We start from the raw sequence: 7,053 nt of genomic DNA on the forward strand, positions 1-7,053 counted from the left end.
AAGTCCTGGGTTCCTCAGTTGTAATTGTGGAGTTTGGAGTCTCCGTTAAAACTCCCATGAAACTTTGGTATCTTGATAATTATATACAAATTAATAATTATTTAAACCAAGATGTGCTTTCATGCCCTTTCTCACCTTTGTAAATAAATAGAAGGCATACTTTGACTGCTATTTAAGCATATTTAAAGTGACATTTTGCTACTTGCTTCCAGACCTGACCTAGGCTGTTTTGGTCTGTGGGTGACCATGTAATTCATTGCATCACGCGCCGTGTTCCATGGAGCAGGAGCAGTTTCTAAAGCGGAACGGGATGTAGGGTGAGCACTGGGTGTTCGTGACGTCAGCAGGACAGACGGCAGCACAGGGAAGAAGAGGCAGAAGGGAGGGGAGGGATTTTACATGATTTTAACGAATGCCTGCTTTTGGTTTCAGATTAACAATCTTCAGAATTCAGGAGCTGAGCTTTGGTTTTTGCATGCCTTAAAATCAAATTTTTTACTTTTTCATCTTGTGATGAAGGTGGCATGCCAGAATCAGGTTTACGTTTGCTCAAGAAATGTTAATTATAACCATAATTAGAAATGAAAATGAATTTCGGTGCGAGCCCTACTGTCCCTCAGGCTGTGTGAAATAAGCAGCCGAAGCTGCTGGACCCCGTGCTATGAGTGCGTTTAGATGTCCATTTCAGATCCATTTGGACAGTAATACAGCAGTAAGATTAGGAACAAGCAGAAAATTAAATTTCCTCTTAGATAACACAGGCTGAACACTGACTGCCCACCGACAGAACTGGGGAGCAGCTTGTGTGGTAAGGTTCCCACTCGGTGTGTGGGAGAAAGACAGTAGCTGTTCTTCGTGCTGTGGGAACCAGCTCTTTGATCTTTGGAGAGGATAGGAGCTCCTCGGACCTCCTCTCCCATTCATAAAATAAGGATTGGGCAAGATCTCTTTCAAGACCGGCTTGTTTAAACTTCAAATCAGAAAAGCATTTCTGATGGAGACTGTGGGCACAGGTTCTTATACGGTATGGTAGGTTCTTTAGATAGTAGGAGTATCTTCCCAGAGATTCTATAGTCAGCAACCTCTGCCAGATGGGTGAGTGGGTGGATGGATGGATGGGTGTGTGTGAGAGACAGAGACAGAGAGCTTTAAGAGATCTTGTTAATGGGTGTGGAGATAACTGCCTGTAGTTCCAGCTAAAGCACAAAGGTCTTGAGTTCAAGGTCATCCTGTGCTGTGAAACTAGAAGTCCCTAAAGTTTGGTGGGTGGGTAACCGTGCCTCAGGGTAGGATGGCCCTACCCCCTAGCTGACCCAGGGACCAAGATTGTGACTATGGATGTGTATGCTAAAGGTTACATCACACTTTCTCTAAATTTCCAGGAACAGCATATAAAGATCGTCTCCGTCGCTTCCCAAGAGCTCAGTGCCTTTCGTTACAGGAGCTTTTAGGGTGCCCAGCCAGGCTGGTTTGCTAGGGTCTTCCCAGAAAGTAGAACACCCAGTTCTGAACACTGGAAAGTCCCAGGCACACTGGGCCATGGCGGTTGCCTTAGGTCCTGTTGTCTTCTCCTTTCTTGCACCTTCCTTGCCATTTTGAGACCTGGATTTTGTTCCAGGTGAGTGCTGAAGGGTTTGAACTCTGCCAAGTTGGCCCAGAAGAAAATCATTTTCAATGACCTGCTGGCTTTCTTCCCCTTCTTCAGCTGGAAGACCTAGTGACTACGGAGCTGAAACCCTTACGATCCTGGGTGACCCATGACCAAAGTAGAATGCCCTCCCCATACTAGCCAGAGCCAGGAGGTTCAGCCCTAGAAGCAAGCAATGTTTTCACCACTAAATATTTTAGAATCTTCTGCCCTGGTAGCTGACGTAGATGAGTATCCCAAAGTCAGGTGTTGCTGATGACCACCCTAAACTTCTGTTGTGCTACTAATGGATGGGTCGTTGGTAGTGGTAAAATGGTTGAGAGACAGATCTATCCCACAAAGTGGCAAAGCATTTTGTAGAACCCTTGTCTGTGGTGATGTGGAAGGCCAACCATGGGCTTTCAAAGTGTATACCTCTGAGGGGCCCCTTGATGGTCACCACTATGTTACTCCTGTTTCGGAGAAGGGGGTTCAGGGTGACATTGTTTTATACATAGAAGAGAGGGTACATGTTGTAAGAACATGGGGCTGTTCAGTGTTGAACTAGCCCATCGCTTCTAGATACCACCTTGAAGGCAATAAGACTGAAGTATCACCCAGTGTGGATGAAAGCCCAGCTAGGCAGTTCTTTGACCTGCAGCAAAGGTTAGGTTCAGACGAAGGGTTTGACTCCTGGAATGGGCCTTGGTTTTAGACAGCCTTCTTCAGAAGGTGCCACTGATGAAGGGGAGGGAGGGGAGGAATAGAATGAAAACTGAACGTGTGCAGAAGTCCCTTCCCAGCACGGGGAGTTGACTGTAAAAGATACCTACTCATTTTTCTTTTTTTTTTTTTTTTTCGAGACAGGGTTTCTCTGTGGTTTTTTGGAGCCTGTCCTGGAACTAGCTCTTGTAGACCAGGCTGGCCTCGAACTCACAGAGATCCGCCTGCCTCTGCCTCCCAAGTGCTGGGGCTACTCATTTTTCCAAGGGGGATTTTTTTTTTTTAATTTTCGAGACAGGGTTTCTCCGAAGCTTTGGTTCCTGTCCTAGAACTAACTCTTGTAGACCAGGCTGGCCTCGAACTCAGAGATCCGCCTGCCTCTGCCTCTCGAGTGCTGGGATTAAAGGCGTGCGCCACCACCGCCCAGCTCCAAGGGGGATTTATTGTCAAGGAAAAGAAGCCAGTCCAAACTTAGATGTTTTCACAGCAAAACCTTCCAACAACCCTCAGGCCCCTGCACTCTTGGGAGCTGGGAGTGTGTACAGTGACTCTCTGGATAGCTGTTTAGGTCCTGAGAAATGCAGTCTCCTCAACACTTTTACACATGGCTGTGGGAGACACTAGGCAAGAAAACCCTAACAGTAAAAATCTGGGACTTTGGAGAACAAAGTGACAGCGGTTTCTTTCCTTAGAGAAGAATTGGAATCTACCAGACATGTATTTAACCTGGAACCAAAGGGTTGCTATGAATGTGACCCCATCCGAAACTGTAAACTTATTTAAAACTAGTCTATGTGTGTATGATTTTAGTTTGTTGTATTTTTGGTTGTTCAAGACAGGGTTTCTCTGTAGCTTTGGCTGTCCTGGACCTAGCTCTGCTCCGTAGACCAGGCTGGCCTTGAACTCAGAGATCTGCCTGCCTCTGCCTCACGAGTGCTGGGATTAAAGGCATGCACCATCACCGCCCACCCTGTAAGATTTTTATTTTTAAACTCAATTGTAGCATTCTCTGGCATGAACTTTGTAGATGAAGTTGTCACAATAGGTTGGGATCACCTGGATCAGACAGAGCACATCCCTGCTGCCAGGCAGAGTTCCTCCCAAAGCCTGTTCGTATGGCTTCATGGTTGCTGACGACTGGGGCCAACGGTTTGGGTTTGTTTCCTTGCTTGCAGTGAGAATGTCTTTCCATATCTTCCACCCAGAACCACCACGGGGAAGTGCTGACTTGTTATTTCCAGGCTTGATTCATAGGCCTTTCCCAAGGACCGTCCTTGATGATCTTTCCCTGCCAAACCAGTTGGAAGGTGGCTGCTAGCCTTACCAGCCTGGGGCACTGAACAACTGATGGAGCATCCTTGGCTCCAGAGTCTCAACTGAAACTTTTCACTGTCCTAAAAGAGCAAGAAACACATTTCTACCATTAATTTAGATGTACATTACATTTTTAGGCTTATTAACTAGTACACAAACCTATGTTTGTGTAAATTATTATTTACACACTATGTAAATTGTGCAATCACTACACTATGTGTGAAATTATTACAAAGAAATAATGTGAATTAATGGGTTATATAGTGCAAATTGAGCATGTCAGAGCCTGGTAGCAGAAATAGACGAATATATCTAAAAGATAATTTGTGTGTGCATGTTTGTATTTGTGTACATGTGTGCTTGTGTGTCCTTGTGGAAGCCAGATGTCAATACTGCTCTTCTCTTGCTGTTACCTCCCACCTTGTTTTGTAAGAAAGGATCTCTCATTGAACTTGGAGCTTACCAGTTGGCTAGACTGGCCAGCCAGCAAACTCAGAGGGTTGGCTTGTCTCCCTCTTCCCCAGCTCTAAGGTTACAGAAGTGCTTTGGCTCCCAACTCAGGTCCTAATGATTGTGCAATAGGTACTTTACCTACTAACTCATCCCCCTTTCTGCCCTTTCTGTCCATAAAAGACTGTGTGTGTGTGTGTGTGTGTGTGTGACAGACGGGCAGACCAGGTCTCCCCTAGACCCAGGCTGGCCTCCAGCTTGTTAAGTAGATAAAGATGACCTTGAACTCTTCATGATTCTGCTGGGATTACGGGCGTGTGCCTCCACACCCAGTTTACGCTGTGTTGAGGGTCAAACTCAGGGCTTGCATGCCAAGCAAGCGCTCTACCAACCGTGACTAGCCCTTGAAAGTGAATCTTGAGTTTGACTTTGAAAAACTATACAGTCATCTTTGGCATAGTTATCAAAACAATTGTCTCCCTATGTGGTAGGGATGAAATGTTTTTCTAATAGTTTAGAAAAACATTATGCAATGAGAGTTGACTGGCTAAAGTCATAGCGTGTGACTTTGAAAGACACCACTGGTGGGTCATTGGCTGCAATCAGAGGTCAGTCTGTTGGTTTGGGGTCATCTCCATCCTGTTGGGAGCAGTGAGACCCCAGATCCTGAATTTCTTGTAATCCCCTGATCTGAGTGCCTACAGCTGCTCTGAGCACGAGACCTTCAGGAGTTCCTGATGGCAGGAGAGTGGTTTCTGGTGGGTTTGGCTGGGGCGTGGCTATCTCTATATAATCTGCCCCTGAACACAATACAGAGGCATTCTTGGGGAATTCAAGGATGACCCGTGTGGCTGTTTCTCTGTCTCTGTGTGTCTGTGTGTTTTAACCTCCAGCCCCCTTGCCCGAAGCTCTCAAAACTGGGTGCCAGCGCACAGAGCGCAGACACGGGGGTGCTGTACGCGGCACCATCCCACTGGCCCAATGTGGCTTCCGAATGTGTTTTTGTATTTTTTTATCTTTTAAAAAAGTCAATTAGTGACATGGGTCCTGATACGTGGTATTAGTCCAAGCTGAAGGAGTCTTGAGTCTAATTCCCTCTAACAGTAACTAGCTGCTGCAAGTCGTGAGTACAGTTCACGTTGGACCAGGTCTGACCCCTCAGCCACCGAGACCCTCTGGTGGCCTCCACCATCCGCCACTGGTGTGTACCACTCATTCACATCATACCTGGTACAGGTAGGCATTTGAAATTGTATTCCAAATCCAGATTATAACAATGCTTTTTTATTATGTGTGTGTGTTTCGAGACTGAATTTTTGTTGTAGCTATTGAGCCTGTCCTGGAACTCACCCTATAGACCAGGCTGGCCTTGAACTCACAGAGATCCTCCTGCCTCTGCCTCTTGAGTGCTGGTATTAAAGGCGTGCACAACCACCGCCACCAGGCAAGATTCATTTGAAGTGGGGGTGGACACCATTTGTACACGTGGGTCAGAGAACTGGGGGGGTTGGTTCTCTCCTGCCGTGTGGGGCTGTGGGTCACTAGGTCACTAGGCTTGGCAGCAGGGCTTTTGCTCACTGGGCCATCCCATCAGCTTGAATAGCTGACTCAGTAATTTATGGCTGAATCATGTAACAGTTCATATGATTCGGCCTCTTCAAGAAGAGAAAAACAACTTACTGTCGTGACTACTGGATTTTGCTTTGCTGCATCAGGCTAGTTGGAGAGGAGCAGAATTGGAGATTTGCCTTGACAGATCTGAAATGGCCAACCCAGGCTCCATCTTGGAGCCCCCAGGCTCCTCCCAGGAAAAGGAAAGTGGAAGCCATTTCTTATTACATATATTGTGCTCTTACTGTGTGTGTTTTCAAGAGAGCATCTTTTATTCTTCACACCAGAAAAGAGAAGTCACTCGCCACTGTGCCAGTTATAGGTCACAATATAGATGACACAAATCACATTGGTCCCTTACCAAAATCTGGGGCTCTTAGCCACTTTTTCGGCCCCTTCTCCCAAACAGGCAGCTCTCTTTGCCAAGTAGTGCCCATGTGGGGGTCTGTAGCCCTCCCAGAGCTGACATACTATTCCCTTGGTTTATGCCCCAAAAAGAGATCACGTGGAAGCAGTTTGGGGCTAGCATGGAATTTCATCCCTTCCAGCAAGCAGCAATACATAAGCGCGCTGCTGCCTCAAGCTCTTATGAGGCTATCAAATCACTGGACCAGCAGGAGCCCGTGGAACTGTGGCCACTCAGGAGCCAAAAGGGAAGACAAGTAGATGCAAGAGGCAGAAGATCTGCAGGCGATTAGTAAATCCCAAATTGAATCACACCCTCTTGCCTGACCTGATGTGGCCTCGGCTGACTACATAGCATAAACAGATCATCTGTGTAACTTGAACAATAAAGACCCAGAGACAGCTGGAGGGCAGAAAAGCGAAACAGCCAAGCCACTAGAGAAGTCTTACCTCTACCAAGGCTGAGTGACTGCAGATGGAGCTGAACCTCTCTGTCCTCCTGATTTATATTCCCCTGCAGTGCTGGGATTAAAGGTGTGACTTCCTAGTACTCCTACTAAAGGTGGGAGCCACCACCATTGGATCTGTTTCTGCACTGATCTTGTGTAGCCCAGGGTGGCCTTAAACTCACCTGCCTCTGTCTCCCAAATCCCGGGACTAAAGGTGTGTGACACCACTGCCTGGCTTCTAGTGGCTTAGCTTTGCCTTCTGATCTTCATGAGAGCTTTTATTAAAACATAAATAAAATATCACTATACATCTATATTTCCCATTCCCATATAGATACTTGACAGAAAGCCCAGCGCCAAGTGGATTAAATGTTTCTGTTTACGATGGCACTGCTTATTTGTTCATTATTGAAACTGACATACTAATTAAATATCAGCACTGCACCATGCTTAGGGAGGCCCCAAGGTGCTGTG

This window comes from Microtus pennsylvanicus, chromosome 15 (assembly GCF_037038515.1).
Source record: "Microtus pennsylvanicus isolate mMicPen1 chromosome 15, mMicPen1.hap1, whole genome shotgun sequence".
Lineage (NCBI taxonomy): Eukaryota > Metazoa > Chordata > Mammalia > Rodentia > Cricetidae > Microtus > Microtus pennsylvanicus.